General features: G+C 44.7%; 1 pseudogene; it reads left to right on the top strand.

Moving 5' to 3' along the window:
- Positions 1 to 6,848: 6,848 nt before the first annotated feature.
- LOC104662103 lies at positions 6,849 to 13,529 on the top strand (annotated as a pseudogene).
- The last annotated feature ends 3,508 nt before the right edge of the window (positions 13,530 to 17,037 follow it).

Here is a 17,037-nt window from a genome sequence, read left to right as displayed (position 1 = left end):
GGGATCAATTCAACAGGAAGAGCTAACTATCCTAAATATATATGCACCCAATACAGGAGCACCCAAATTCATAAAGCAAGTCCTTAGAGACTTACAAAGAGACTTAGACTCCAATACAATAATAATGAGAGACTTCAACACTCCACTGTCAACATTAGACAGATCAACAAGACAGAAAGTTAACAAGGACATCCAGGAATTGAACTCATCTCTGCACCAAGTGGACCTAAGAGACATCTATAGAACTCTCCACCACAAATCAACAGAATATACATTCTTCTCAGCACCAGATCGCACTTATTCCAAAATTGACCATATAATTGGAAGTAAAGCACTCCTCAGCAAATGTAAAAGAACAGAAATTATAACAAACTGTCTCTCAGACCACAGTGCAATCAAACTAGAACTCAGGACTAAGAAACTCAATCAAAACCGCTCAACTACATGGAAACTGAACAACCTGCTCCCGAATGACTACTGGGTACATAACGAAATGAAGGCAGAAATAAAGATGTTCTTTGAAACCAATGAGAACAAAGATACAACATACCAGAATCTCTGGGACACATTTAAAGCAGTGTGTAGAGGGAAATTTATAGCACTAAATGCCCACAAGAGAAAGCTGGAAAGATCTAAAATTGACACTCTAACATCACAATTAAAAGAACTGGAGAAGCAAGAGCAAACACATTCAAAAGCTAGCAGAAGGCAAGAAATAACTAAGATCAGAGCAGAACTGAAGGAGATAGAGACACGAAAAACCCTCCAAAACATCAATGAATCCAGGAGTTGGTTTTTTGAAAAAATCAACAAAATTGACAGACCACTAGCAAGACTAATAAAAAGAAGAAAAGAGAAAAGAGAGAAGAATCAAATAGACACAATAAAAAAGGATAAAGGGGATATCACCACGGACCCCACAGAAATACAAACTACCATCAGAGAATACTATAAACACCTCTACGCAAATCAACTAGAAAATCTAGAAGACATGGATAATTTCCTGGACACTTACACTCTTCCAAGACTAAACCAGGAAGAAGTTGAATCCCTGAATAGACCAATAGCAGGCTCTGAAATTGAGGCAATAATTAATAGCCTACCTACCAAAAAAAGTCCAGGACCAGATGGATTCACAGCTGAATTCTACCAGAGGTACAAGGAGGGGCTGATACCGTTCCTTCTGAAACTATTCCAATCAATTGAAAAAGAGGTAATCCTCCCTAACTCATTTTATGAGGCCAACATCATCCTGATACCAAAGCCTGGCAGAGACACCACAAAAAAAGATAATTTTAGACCAATATCCCTGATGAACATCGATGCAAAAATCCTGAATAAAATACTGGCAAACCGGATCCAGCAGCACATCAAAAAGCTTATCCGCCATGATCAAGTGGGCTTCATCCCTGGGATGCAAGGCTGGTTCATCATTCGCAAATCAATAAACGTAATCCAAAGACAAGAACCACATGATTATCTCAATAGATGCAGAAAAGGCTTTTGACAAAATTCAACAGCCCTTCATGCTAAAAACTCTCAATAAATTCGGTATTGATGGAACGTACCTCAAAATAATAAGAGCTATTTATGACAAACCCACAGCCAATATCATACTGAATGGGCAAAAACTGGAAAAATTCCCTTTGAAAACTGGCACAAGACAGAGATGCCCTCTCTCACTCCTATTCAACATAGTGTTGGAAGTTCTGGCTAGGGCAATCAGGCAAGAGAAAGAAATAAAGGGTATCCAGTTAGGAAAAGAAGAAGTCAAATTGTCCCTGTTTGCAGATGACATGACTGTATATTTAGAAAACCCCATCGTCTCAGCCCAAAATCTCCTTAAGCTGATAAGCAACTTCAGCAAAGTCTCAGGATACAAAATTAATGTGCAAAAATCACAAGCATTCTTACACACCAGTAACAGACAAACAGAGAGCCAAATCATGAATGAACTTCCATTCACAATTGCTTCAAAGAGAATAAAATACCTAGGAATCCAACTTACAAGGGATGTAAAGGACCTCTTCAAGGAGAACTACAAACCACTGCTCAGTGAAATAAAAGAAGACACAAACAAATGGAAGAACATACCATGCTCATGGATAGGAAGAATCAATATCGTGAAAATGGCCATACTGCCCAAGGTTATTTATAGATTCAATGCCATCCCCATCAAGCTACCAATGAGTTTCTTCACAGAATTGGAAAAAACTGCTTTAAAGTTCATATGGAACCAAAAAAGAGCCCGCATTGCCAAGACAATCCTAAGTCAAAAGAACAAAGCTAGAGGCATCACGCTACCTGACTTCAAACTATACTACAAGGCTACAGTAACCAAAACAGCATGGTACTGGTACCAAAACAGAGATATAGACCAATGGAACAGAACAGAGTCCTCAGAAATAATACCACACATCTACAGCCATCTAATCTTTAACAAATCAGACAAAAACAAGAAATGGGGAAATGATTCCCTGTTTAATAAATGGTGCTGGGAAAATTGGCTAGCCATAAGTAGAAAGCTGAAACTGGATCCTTTCCTTACTCCTTATACGAAAATTAATTGAAGATGGATTAGAGACTTAAATGTTAGACCTAATACCATAAAAACCCTACAAGAAAACCTAGGTAGTACCATTCAGGACATAGGCATGGGCAAGGACTTCATGTCTAAAACACCAAAAGCAACGGCAGCAAAAGCCAAAATTGACAAATGGGATCTAATTATACTAAAGAGCTTCTGCACAGCAAAAGAAACTACCATCAGAGTGAACAGGCAACCTACAGAATGGGAGAAAATTTTTGCAATCTACTCATCTGACAAAGGGCTAATATCCAGAATCTACAAAGAACTCAATCAAATTTACAAGAAAAAAAAAACAACCCCATCAAAAAGTGGGCAAAGGATATGAACAGACATTTCTCAAAAGAAGACATTCATACAGCCAACAGACACATGAAAAAATGCTCATCATCACTGGCCATCAGAGAAATGCAAATCAAAATCACAATGAGATACCATCTCACACCAGTTAGAATGGCAATCATTAAAAAGTCAGGAAACAACAGGTGCTGGAGAGGATGCGGAGAAATAGGAACACTTTTACACTGTTGGTGGGATTGTAAACTAGTTCAACCATTATGGAAAACAGTATGGTGATTCCTCAAGGATCTAGAACTAGATGTACCATATAACCCAGCCATCCCACTACTGGGTATATACCAAAAGGATTATAAATCATGCTGCTATAAAGACACATGCACACGTATGATTGTTGTGGCACTATTCACAATAGCAGACTTGGAATCAACCCAAATGTCCATCTGTGACAGACTGGATTAAGAAAATGTGGCACATATACACCATGGAATATTATGCAGCCATAAAAAAGGATGAGTTTGCATCCTTTGTAGGGACATGGATGCAGCTGGAATCCATCATCCTTAGCAAACTATCACAAGAACAGAAAACCAAACACCGCATGTTCTCACTCATAGGTGGGAACTGAACAATGACATCACTTGGACTCGGGAAGGGGAACATCACACATTGGGGCCTATCATGGGGAGGGGGGAGGGGGGAGGGATTGCACTGGGAGTTATACCTGATATAAATGACGAATTGATGGGTGCTGACAAGTTGATAGGTGCAGCACACCAACATGGCACAAGTATACATATGTACAAACCTGCACGTTATGCACATGTACCCTAGAACTTAAAGTATAATAAAAATAAATAAATAAATAAATAAATAAATAAAAAGAAAAGATGTGTAACATCAATAATCATCAAAGAAATGCAAATTTAAAACACAATGAGATGCCATCTCACACCAGCTAGAATAGCTATTACCAAAAAGTCAAAAAATAACAGATGTTGGTGAGAATGCAGAGAAAAGGGAATGCTTATCCACCATTTGTGGGAATGTAAGTTAGTTCAGCTCCTAGGGAAAACAGTATGGACATTTCTCAAATAACTAAAAATAGAACTGCCATTTGACCCAGCAATCTCACTTCTGGGTATCTACCCAAAGCAAAAGACACCTGCCCTCATATGCCCATCACAACACTATTCATAATAAGAAAGTCAGAGAATCAACCTAAGTGTCCATCAGTGGTGGACTGGATAAAGAAAATGTGGTAGATATACACCACGGGATAATACACAGTCATAAAAGAAGAAAGAAATCATGTCCTTCACAGCAAAGTGAGTGCAGCTGGAAGCCACTATCCTAACAGAAATAACTCAGAAAATCAAATACCACATGTTCTCACTTGTGAGTGGGAGTTAAAAATGAGTATACATGGAGAAAGATAGAAGCAATAGACAATGGGGACTACAAAAGGAGGGAGGGAAGAAGAAGGGAAAGGACTCGAAAAACTGTTGGGTACTATGTTCGTTACTTGGGTAATGGCTTCACTAGAAGACCAAACCCCACCATCACACAATAAATCCATGTTAACAAACATGTACATGTACCCCATGAATCTACAATTTAAAAAAAGTCATTCAAATGAGCTATGCAGAAAAAATTCATTTATAAATAATTCACTTTAAACTTTAAAAAAACGCTTCTGCATAGGCTTTTCAATTATTGTAAAGGTGCTAAAGTAAACAAAATGTCAAATTCCGTAAGAATCAAAATAAAATATATCAAGACCCAGAAATCAATCTCCTAGGGTGGTATACCCGCAGGAGTAACTGCTGCAGGCTGCCACCATGGGGATCCACTGCCCCCACCTCTGCCTTTGTTTTGGCTCAACATTGACCCGAGAAACATCCAGCAACAAAAATATCAACTGCCTTTTTAAATGTTGCACACAAATGTAAACTGAGTCTTCTCATGATAGTGATCTAACCAGACCTAAGTCTGATTCATTTCTACTCTCACTCATTGATCCAATCAGTAGGTATTTCTTGAGCATCATGAACAGGCACGGTCATCTGCTTCATGCCATAGGAAACAAAAGGACATAGACACTGAGTTACCATCTCCAGGAGCCATTGGTGGTGGTGTCTGATACCAAATGAATGGGAAAGATATTTACTTGTTAATAAATCTTTAAAATGCCAAACATACTTCTCTAAGACTTAAGCTTATACTCTACATACAGATCTAGATAGTTTTTTATCACCTTGTTATATGCTTTACTCATCTCATTAAACATCCTCCATAACCAACATTTCCAATAACTTTGCTACACCCAGCCACATAGTCTGCACTTCATTTTCTCACAGGAGCTGCCCTGAATAGTGAGGCTTGCATTTACGCCAACATGTGGAGTTGGTAATCTGACAGCTGTTTGGAAACACTGGATAAAAATATAGCAAATGTGAAATGCTCCCAGGGAAGTTTAGGGGTGACCATCTAGACTAAAGGCTCAACCTAATCATTGCCTCTTTTACATAAAGGGCAAAGTCTCTGAAGCCTGACTGCCTGGCTTAGAATCCTGGCTGCACCTCTTACCAACTGGGCAACCCTGGAGAAGCACCTACCCTCTTTGTGCCATAGACATTGCAAGTACAATATGAGATGTTTTTCAAAACTATTTTGTACGGTTGTTGTGATAGAAAGCATGTAAAGTTATTTGTTCAGTGCCTAGAACATTGTAAGTGATCACTAAATGTTAGCTATTACCACAACATGACTCATGTTGTCCTGTTTTAGTCCATGAATTCTGAACACGGAATTTGACCTTAGAGGAGATGAATTATGAAAAAAGTGAGGGTAAGAAATGTGAACATGACCATGTCCCACGCTTTGTTCTTTTAGCATGATCCCCATGATGTTCTTGGTGCAAGTCCCTCTACCAAGAACTCTCCACCTGGTGAACTCCTATTTCTCCCTCAAGACGCCAGCCTTCCTTTATCGTTTTCTCCTTTCTCCTTCTGCATGACCATTTCATCTCTCTTGTAAAGCCTTGTAATTTTTTACTGAACTAATTTTATTTTCTGTTTTATCCACTAAATTATGGGCTAAATAAACATTTTCTGTTTAGGCACATTTCTGCTTTGATCTGTTGCTCTTCTTTACCTCTGCCAAAATAAAGGTGTGTTTGATGAAATATTTCCTGAACAAAAGAATGACTTAAATAATAATAAGTCCTAAGAGTTATTGAGGACAACGTTTATGATCCCACCTTATGACATAAGAAACTGAGGTTCAGAGACTGTAAGTTGCTGGCTGCATATATAATGAGCCTGAGGCTTGCACTGCCTGAGTCCAAGACCAGTGCTCCATCCACCAGCACCATGATCCTGGGCCATGACTGAAAAATGGATGGGGACAAGCCCTGTGGAACATTTCAGAGGCCACAGGCATTGGCATTAGTGGAGTCCAACAGAGAAGGAGTCTATCCCATCTTCAACTTGCAATGGCTGTTTTACTCTTAACACAAGGTTCTGCCTCTCTATAATCAGTTTATCAAAACTGAACTTGGGATAATAGTAAAACCAGCTACATCTACTAAACATTTGGTAGACTAGACTGTGAAATCTTTGAGGTCAAGGATCATGTCTATTTTTCTTGCACCTGTGCCCACCTACCTAAAATACTGCTTGACACACAGCAGCTGCACATTAGACATTTGTGAGTTACAGGGACAGGGGAACATGGGTGTGTACATGGCCATTACCACCCAGCTGATGAAGCTTTCCTCTCAGTGTTTCCCCAGGCAGATCCTTCACAGTCCATCAACTCTGGACACTGAGGTCCAAGCCCTGACTTCCCCTTTAACCCTGTCCACAGGTGGGTGGGACAAGCCTCCCAGGATATGGGCAGAGGTAGGCAGGAGCAGTAAGGAGCAGACAGGGACACTCAGAGATCCAGCAGATGCTACACCATGAGTGTCTCTGTGCTGAGCCCCAGCAGACTCCTGGGTGGCATCTCCGGGCTCCTCCAAGCAGCCTCCCTGCTCATCCTGTTTCTGCTGCTGCTCAAAGCAGCCCAGCTCTACCTGCAAAGGCAGTGGCTGCTCAAAGGCCTCCAGCAGTTCCCGTCTCCTCCCTCCCACTGGCTCTATGGGCACAACCAGGAGGTAAGAAGGAGCTGGCAGAAGAGTGGGAGGGCAGGGAGGGTGTGGGGTCTGAGGCCTGTTCAACAACTCCATGGGGGACAAGCTTCATAGTGTCCTGAGCATGCGGCCTTCGAGGAACACCCAGCTCATCTGCCCAGTCTCAGCTCATGCCAGCCAAGGGGAGCTCACTACTACCCAAAAAGCCTGTCTTGCTCCTCAGCCATGACACCCATGCCCTCCTTATGCAGATCTGAAGTTTGCCCTGGCAGCCCTGCCCACAGAGGCTAATGCCTGGTCAGTCCTGGGTCTCTCCCTCTCCAAGTTAAGCACCCCCAGCAGCCTCATCTGTCCTCAAAAAATAAGACTTCGAGAGGCTTTCTGCCCACTCAGTGCCATCCTTTCTGCCTAGCCCTGAGCTTGCCTCGGAATAGACACCCATCTGACGGAATCCCTGCCCTGTGGGGTTATGATCTGTGGAGACCACAGACAGGAATCTTAGAAGGTATCAGCCACAGGAAAAGAGCTCACTCTGCTTGGATGAGTGGCTCAGGTCAGGTGTAGGGGATAAACCAGGTTGCTTTGTCTGAGACTGAGGGAATTTCTAGAGCAGGTGATTTGAGTAATGGAACCCTGACAGTCATGGGCTCACATAAGGAGGACAGCCTGCACCTCCAGGCGAAAGTGTCTTAGTTGCACTATTGAACAGTGTGGGTTTACCTCCTGGCTCTCCTCCCACACACCTGGACTCTGAGCTCCTTAAGCTGAGCATGTCATCCCCTGCCTGTGCCCCAGCACAAGCCTGGCACAGTGGGATGGTTGGCCCAGGTGCATGGAGAGACAGAAGAAAGTAGGAAAGGAGAAGCACTAGGGCTGGTAGGAACAGGGTCCACATCCCACTCAGCACTGCCAACACTGGGGAGGAGGCACAGAGCAAGGTAAGGGGCCTCATGGAGAGGGGCTCACCAAGGGCTTGTGGATTGAACACAGTTAGGAGGAGATGGGAGTTTCAGGAGCTGATGTTTCTGACATCCTCTGAGGCACACATACAGCTTATTCGATAAAGGGATAGAATCTGGCTCAGGTCAAGTCCTGCAGAGACAGCCACAGACTGGATCACTGCGCAGAACATCAGAAACAGTTTCAACCCTTACTGTCTGCTGATAGGTCCAAAATGCTCTCTCTGCAGTCGACCAGCCCTTCACTCCACTCCAAAGAGGAGAAGTAAACAAAAGTTTTCATTAATGTGTCTTTCCCTTTGTGACAGTTCCAGAAGGGCCAGGAACTACAATAGATTCTGAAATGGGTGGAAAGATTTCCGGGAACCTGTCCACAATGGCTATGTGGGAACAGAGTCCGACTCTTCCTCTATGACCCTGACTACATGAAGGTGATTCTGGGGAGATCAGGTGAGAGTGAAACCCCACCCCAGCTGCAGCAGCTCTTCCCTCTTCGGTACATGCCCCTGGGTCTGTAAAATTTCAGAAGAAAGTGGCAGTTCAGCCATCAACCCTACACATTCTACTAACCATTCTCTTGGGTGCAACACAGCACGTGGTCGGCAATATTTACTTAATACTGGATGTTTAAAACAGCTGTGTGGGGGCTGAATCTTGTTATTTTCTTTTTCTTTTCTTTTTAATCAAAATTGAGGCAACCCATAATGTAAATTGCACCAGATTTCTAAAACAAATTTTATGTCTACACTGACTGGGATTTGGAACCTCTTATTGCTGCCTATTCTGGGTCCTGGGAAGGCTAAGCCAGCAGCAATGGAGAAAAAACCCAAGGCACAGTCCTACTCCCTCGCATAGAGGATATTACTTATGTTCCTGGGCAACTCACCTTTCTAGTTCTGTGGGTGTTCTACTGCTGCCTTCCTGATCCCACACTGTCACCTTCATGACAGACATGGAAAGGGACAGGAAAGTGGTAGGTGACATGGGTCAAATTGAGACTGACAGATATCAAGAACCAATGGCAGCCCATGGTCTGAACCACAATTTCCTCTGGGGCTACCTTGGTTGACAGCGCCGTTTCCTATTAAACCGTTTCTTACCTTTCAGACCCAAGGGTTCATGATTTCTACAGATATATGGCTCCCTGGATTGGTACATACATCTGAACTAGGACTGGAGTCCACTCCCCAGTTAGGTTTGCCAAAAGCTATCTCTTTGGCTCACAGAGAACAACAGGTGAGGGGCCACCACTGTCATGACCACTACCTAAATCAAGCTTCATACCCTCCTAACAAGACCCTCACTCCTTCCTAATGCTGGTGTGAGCCCTCCTGGGGCTTGGCTTCTTCCACTTCACTTCTCAGTTCTCTCCAGACATCCTTGGCCTCACATTTATTTTATGTCTGCCCCACAACACTTTTCAACCATTATTTAGATAAAATAAAATGAATATTGGCTATCATAATTACAGGGAAGTACCAGCCCAATAATCAAATTCCCATGCCTGAATGCACCCACCTTTCCTGCCTTTGGTCATGTGCCATCTTCTGGTTTTCTCCCCCAAGGAGCCACCTTATGTACCTCCTAAATTGTCCCCAGTTGTCCCTCTGATCCCATCACACACACACACACACACCCATCTCTGGCAGACATGGTTTCAGCACTGGCGGATGCTGACCCCAGCCTTCCACTATGACACCCCGAAGCCCTACGTGGGGTTCATGGCAGACTCCATGCAAGTGATGCTGGTAAGTCCGTGTCTTTCTCTTCTCCACACACAGGACAGCCCACACTCTCACCAATTCCACTCTCAATCCTGTGTCCCACAGACAGCCACAGCCACAGCCACATGCAATAACACTCTCAGGTATTTACTCTGATAGTAGAGTTCCACAAGTGGATAGCGGAGCACCCAGGCGTCAAGTTGGATCCACACTTTGCTCAACATCACAGGAAATGAGAGTCATGATGTGTAAAAGGCCCCTGTCTTCCCACTTTGAAACCTTCAGCACAGTGGACTGGAGGAGTGGTCAATCCCTCTGAACACCAGGACGCCCTGCTCCTGGCTGGTCTGTGCAATGGCAGCTTCACTGGCAGGGTAGACAGGCTAGGATGTCACCCAACCAGGCTCTGACCTGGGGCTCAGGGCTTCCACATGGATTTGAGCCACCCATGGAGTGAAATGGACACCAGGTCTACATTCTCAGAGCCAGATCTGCCTTCCCCTCCCCTCCCCTCCCATCAGGACTGATTTGTCACCCAATTGTGCCCCAGCAAATGTTTATTGAATTAAAAGCATTTGAAGTCCTGGTTGTCCCTCCATTAGAAGCCCATACTGGTCCCTTGCCTGACACATATTTTCCTAATTTAATATTCAACCAGTTCCTCAGGTCAGCTCAGCTCCTAGAAAACATATGTATGAAGAGTACTCCAAGGCTTTATCCCATACAGAAAAAAAAAAATCTCATCAAACCAAAGGTCATAACCAATTCCCAAAATTCAAAATGTAATTCAGATTTTATCAGACCATATATTTAATTTTGTAGTAAACATTTCTGGGAGAAATATATCATTTTATAAGCATTTGCTTCACAATTCTAATTTGCTATAATGTATCTGCTCTCTAAAGTGAGGGATCCCAACCATGATATCTGGAGATAAAGGGAAAGGCTGAGCCTTATTACCAAAAGATTTCCGGGGGATTAAGAGGGTCCATGCCACCTCCCACCACAGGACAAATGGGAGGAGCTGGTCGGCCAGGATTCCCCTCTGGAGGTCTCTGAGCACATCTCCTTGATGACCCTGGACATCATGATGTAGTGTGCCTTCAGCCACCAGGGCAGCATCCAGCTGGACAGGTCAGTGATAATCCTCCAGCTGCAGGGTCCTTCTTCTTATTAACTTCATAGACATACCTGAGCGGCAGGTGGAGCACCTTGGAGGCTCATATCCCCACAAGGTGAGATGCAGTTGCTGACCAAGCTCCAATTCCAGACTAGAACATATGATGACTCAGGCACAGATCCCTGATTTCCAGCACAGGTGGACCTTGGCTATTCACACAAATCTTATAAAGGCCCAAAGGTCACGGGCTGTGAGACAGAAGATACAGGTGCTTCAGTGTTGTCTGTCCCCATTGTTTCAGGCTATCTCCATCCACACTCCACTTTGTCTTCACAGCAGGGTCCTCCTCCACTCTGGATTCTTCTGGATCCCCTCTCTTAGGAATTCCCAGTCCTACATCCAGGTCATAGGGGACCTGAACAATCTGATTTTTTTCCCACCTGAGGAATCCCTTTCATCATAATGACACCTTCTACAGCCTGACACCTGATGGCTGCTGGAACCACAATGCCTGCCAGCTCACCCACCAACACACAGGTTCTGTCTCCTCCTCTTCTCCCACCTTTACCAGGCACAGCTAAAGGTGCTGGCCCTGACCCTCAGACAGAGCCAAACCCCGTAGTGCCTCTGCAGGAGATAGGACTCACACATAGGAGACTTCCTTGGTAGAGTAATCATAGGGGCCTGGTGTTGTGCAGGAGTTGACATGGAGATGGCTAAATGACACCCTATCCCGTCACCACTTAAGCAGAGGCTCCATGGGCTATACCAGTGTGGGGAGGCCTGCCCTGCCTTGCATGGCGCTAAAGCCTACACCCATGACCACACACCAACACCTACATTCATGCTGAGGTCTAGCAGGCACCTAGATGGGAGCAGATGAACAGCTCAGCCTCACTGATGCTCTCAGCTCTGCCTGTTAACCACTATTTTGGGTCAGACCGAGTGATCCAGCTGAGGAAGGCTCACCTGCAAGAGGAGGGGAAGCTGGAGAAGGTCAGGAGGAAGAGGCACTTGGATTTTCTGGACATCCTCCTCTTGGCCAAAGTGAGTGTAAGAGAGGCCAGAGGCTTTTCCAAGAAGCATAGAGCAAGAGACCAACCCTGCACTCTCACCTCGGCCTCCCCAGATGGAGAATGGGAGCAGCTTGTCAAACAAGGACCTCTGTGCTGAGGTGGACACATTCATGTTTGAGGGCCACAACACCACAGCCAGCGGCATCTCCTGGATCCTCTATGCTCTGGCTACACACCCCAAGCATCAGCAGAGGTGCCAGGAGGACATCCAGGGCCTCCTTGGGGATGGAGCCTCCATAACCTGGTGAGTGCGGAATCAAGAGATGGGGAGCCCTGCCCTCTTTGCAGGGAGAAGCCCCTGGTCTGCCCCGGCCCTGCCCCTCTTCAGGATGGGCTTTATTTCAGGGACCACCTGGACCAGATGCCCTACACCACCATGTGCACCACCAGGCACTGGCAGAGAGCTCAGCACTCCCATCACCTTCCCTGATGGGTGCTCTTGCCCAGAGGTATGAACTTCCCCCACCCACTCACCTAAGGTCTCCACAGGGACACATGGAGGGTCAGAAATGCACCTGTGCTTTAGCAGTTCTGAGTATCTCTGGGATTCCCTTTGCTTGTTAAAATGTTACATACTTTGTCTTTAGAAAGAAGAATTTGAATGTGTGGCCCAGAGCTTGAACACACCAAAAGTTCAATAACTAAATGTTAGCCTTGAAAACAAAACAAACAAACAAAAATACTTAAAATTCTATTCCCTGAGAAGCAGAGAGCTGGAGAGAGTATCAGACAGGGGCAGGGGGCATGTGATCCTTTCCTGATGGGGTCAACACAAAGGAGGGAGATCAGGAATCCCGTGTCATGAGTCAGCTGTTGGCCAGTTTCTGAGGAGCCCTCAGGTTGATGGCAGAGAGCAGCTGATGACCAGATCTAAGACTCCTGAGGTGATCAGAGGCACCTAGGCTCAACCTCCACCAGGTCATGTCCTAGTCCCACTATATCCTAGCTCGGTTACCATGGGCAAGACAACCAGCTTCTCTGGGACTCATATCTCATCTGAAATTTGGGAATAAAAGAATGTCTTCCTCAGAGGTTTGTTCTAAGTATTGAGTGAGTTCATGTATATTCCCCAACAGTTAATAAACAGCATCTGATAAATGTAAATTGTCACTCAACTTACTCCAAGCAGTAATACACCAATGCTTTCTTGCTTCTCATCCCTAGATTCGTGGTTTTCTGCCCATCACCTGACCACACATGCTTAGCCAAGCCCAACCCACATGCATAGTGTCAGGATCATCCCTCTCAAAGTGATGACTTGAGGAAACCATTCTCCCCAGCTGGCTAAGGGACCAGGCCACCCATGGGTACAATCACTCTTCTCTTTACTTCCTATGCACCCCACAGGTATCACAGTCGTGCTTTCCATTTATGGCCTTCACCACAACCCAAAGGTGTGGCCAAACCCAGAGGTAAGAGGGCACTGTGAGGAGGGGGATGGGATGATCTCTCAGACCCAGCACCTTCTTCTGCTCCCAGCTCTGGGCATCCTGTCCCCTCCTGGGTGGGAAGCAGGGGCTGGACCCCTTCCTGTCCTGGCCCTGATGCAGGTGTTTGACCCTTCCTGCTTTGCATCGGGTTCTGCTCGACACAGCCATGCTTTCCTGCCCTTCTCAGGAGGATCAAGGTGAGGCACCAATTTGTGACAGTGGGGGTGGGAAGATAGGGGGAGTCTCCGGGCTCACAGCCAACATTTGTGACCCCAGTGTTCATATGCAGCATCTTCATTTACGTCCTTGTATATTGGTTGTTTGTGGACAGGAAACCTCACGTCGGTGTCTCTGTGCACAAAAGCAAGTTGGTGTTTCAGGCACACCATGAAGACATTGATACCTCTGCTCTTTCCCAATGTCCAGTCAAAATCCACTGTCAGTGGGTGTTCCAAACATGAGTGTATTCAGGTGTTTTCCTCATGTTAGGAGTATGACTCTTCAGAATTAGGTATTCTTCAGTACATTGAACTTCCGATGTGTGCTTCTCTCAATCACCAGGAATTTTACAGAGTCAGTTTGTCTCTCCCCACTTATTCTCAATGCAGCACAACCACCTTTTCTACTTAACTCAATAGTCAGCCATGTTGAATAATTCAAAGCTTTGCATATATTTAGAATTCACTCGGCTTACTGGTCCTACCTTTCAAGCCACAGAAGTGAAAGGTAGTAGTAAGCCTTTATAGAAAGTTTTACATCAATGTGTGTCATCTCCCACATTTTCCTGTCTTGTCCAGTTAAATTCTTGCTGCAGTATAATGTTCACATATTAACATCTACTGTCCAAGTTGCCAAAATTCTTTATGTGCAGTGGGATCTCGATATCATGGTCCCACAGTCCACATAGCACAATGTTGGCAAAAAACATACAAATGTGGACAACAGACTGCCTTGGAAAGAAAAGCTCAACATTTATTGTGTGACACAGCATTTGAAGGTTCCCAGTCTGTAAAATATGAAACACACCTGAAATAGCTGTTGAGCTGGACAGGTATACTCCAAAATGGGTGCTGTGGAAATCTGAAAAGCTGCAGGAAATGTCCTGTGAAATACAAATGCCGAAAGTGGTGTAAATAGTAGAAACAAACTTTTCCTGAAGGAATAGTTCTGTGAATTCTTCAAATAGTGAATAAACTTTCATGCAACAGGCTTTAAGCAAATATTTCTTCCAGATACACCTTCTCCAGCACTGCTTTATCCCAGAAGGAGAACTTCTTCCTAAACACTGGCTGCCAGTCATGTTGCTGCCACTAGAGTACAGGAGAGCATCCTTAAGCTCCATTTCTAGCTCAGAACGAATATTTACTCTCAGTGAATTCCATTCTGTTTTGTTCATTTTAAAAACTTAATTAACTTCATGCAAATAGAAAAGTATTTATTAAGCCTACCTCTGTGGGTCAAGTCCTGTGCAAGGTGATGAGAAAACAGAGGTAAACAGTACTGTCCCTGCCTTGAAGACTTCACAGTCAAGGATGAAAATGTGTTGCACAGAAACACATTCTATGCTCCAGATACTTCGCTCCCTCATTCATCCTTTTACTCACTTACTTATTCACTCACTGAGCAGCTCTGCTTCTGGCACTATCCTAGACACTGGTCTGTGACTGTCTGTGGATAAATCACAAATGCTGCGTGGGGGCCGAGGAAGGGAGGGAGACAGCCGGCAGGGGGTGAGAGGCACCTGGGCTCTGGCCTTAGCCTTGAGGATGTGGCAGGCAGAGGTGAGGGAAGGATGTTCTCAGCCGTCTCCACATGAACAGGGCTAGGACGTGGGCTGGACAAGTAAAATGTGGGTGAGGCATCAGCCCACGGAGGGCTTGGCTGCCTGCTGGGACACTGAGATACTGTCTTCCCCGATGAAGAGTGTGGGAAGGTCTAAGCTGGGCTGTGGCTTCAGTGTGGAGGGAGGCCAAGCAGAGACCCAGAAAGGCCAAGTGAGAAGACTGAGGGATGGCAAAGAACAACATTTCCGGAATACAATTAGAAGACTACAGGTTCCGGTGGATAGAGGGGTGACGGGGACACAGAAGATTTGTGGTTCCTCTAAAAGATAAAAACACAGTTACCATAGGATCCAGCAATTCCACTCCTGTGTCTGTAAACAAAGGACTTGAAAGCAATGACTTGAATAGATACTTCTAAACCAGTGTTTATGGCAGCATTATTCGCAATAATCATTAGGCAGAAAGATACCAAGTGTCCCTCAACAGATGAATGGGTACACAAAATGCAGTATATACATACAATGGAATATTATTCAATCATAAAAAGGAATGAATTTCTGATACATGCTACAGCAGGAATGATCATTATAACAGTGTGCTGAGTGAAATTAGCCAGACATAAAAGGAAATATATTGTATTATTCCACTTACAGGTAGTAGAATATGCAAACATAAAGACAGAAAGTAGATTAGAGATTACTAGGTACTGAGGGCAGGCAGAGTAATTTCTTAAAGGTTACAGAGTTCCTCTTAGCATGATGAAAATGTTTTGAACATAGGTAGTGATGATGGTTGTAAAACATTGTGAATGTAATTAATGCCATGGAACTGTACAATTAAAATTTGTTAAAGTGTCCGATTTTATGTTCTGTATGTTTCACTAATTTTTAAAAGTTAATATACACCGATTGGGGGGAAAAGTGGCAAACAGGAGGCAGGACTAACTTGCAGCTCCCACTCAGACAGACAGAGTAGCCTATGGAGACTCACATCATGAATTTTTTGCTCCAATAACTAGTGCAGGATACACCTGGAAAGCCGACAGAATCCCCAGACCCTTCAAAGGAAGCTGATTGCTGTTGCAAGACCCTAGGAAACAGTCAAAAACCTGTGAGTGTCTAAAGTGTGAAAGGGGACTCCTCTGTCCCTGAACACATACCGTCACTGGGAAAACTGAAAGTCCAGATCGAGGGAGTAGGATTTGACCTTACCTGGAGCTGGGATGAATTTAGAGAGCCGAGTGAAATACAGCGGTAGAAGAAGCAGTGGGAATCTCAGTCCCCAAGGAAGCCATTTCTGACTTTGTCTCATAGGGGTCCCTAGGGAGGGCAGCCAGAGGAAATGGGAAAAGACCACACAAAGAAGGAAATTTCCAGCTGAACTTCGTAATAAATTTGACTGAACATGAAGTTTCCTGGACAGAACTGGGGGAAGGGGCAAATCCGGAGTACAGACACAGCACAGAAGCCACAGCAGACGAGGAAGCGTGAAACCTGAAAGCCCTGTTTGCTTTCTCAGCCAGGAGGCTGGTAACATGGGGCAACTTCTCAGCCCTGCTCACCCACTGCCTGGAAATAAGCTCAGTGCTGTTGGTGAAGCATAATGGGAATGAGACAAGCTTTTTGGGCTGCATGGGAGCTAAGTGAGGCCTGTAATTATGGCTTTCCCTCCTTCCCTGGTAACCTGCATGACACAGCAGAGGCAGCCATAATCCCTCTGGGAACATAATTCTATTGGCCTGGGAACCACACTCCCATCCCCCACAGCTGCTGCAGCAAGCTTCACCCAAGGAGAGTCTGAGCTCAGACATGCCTAACCCTGCACCCACCTGATAAATTTTTATCTACTCACCTTGGTAGCCAAAGACAAAAGACATAATCTCTTGGGAGCCCTATGGCCCCTCCCACCACCTGATCCTCCCTATA

Source organism: Rhinopithecus roxellana, chromosome 12, assembly GCF_007565055.1.
Source record: "Rhinopithecus roxellana isolate Shanxi Qingling chromosome 12, ASM756505v1, whole genome shotgun sequence".
NCBI lineage: Eukaryota > Metazoa > Chordata > Mammalia > Primates > Cercopithecidae > Rhinopithecus > Rhinopithecus roxellana.
This window is presented reverse-complemented; position numbering and strand designations above follow the sequence as displayed.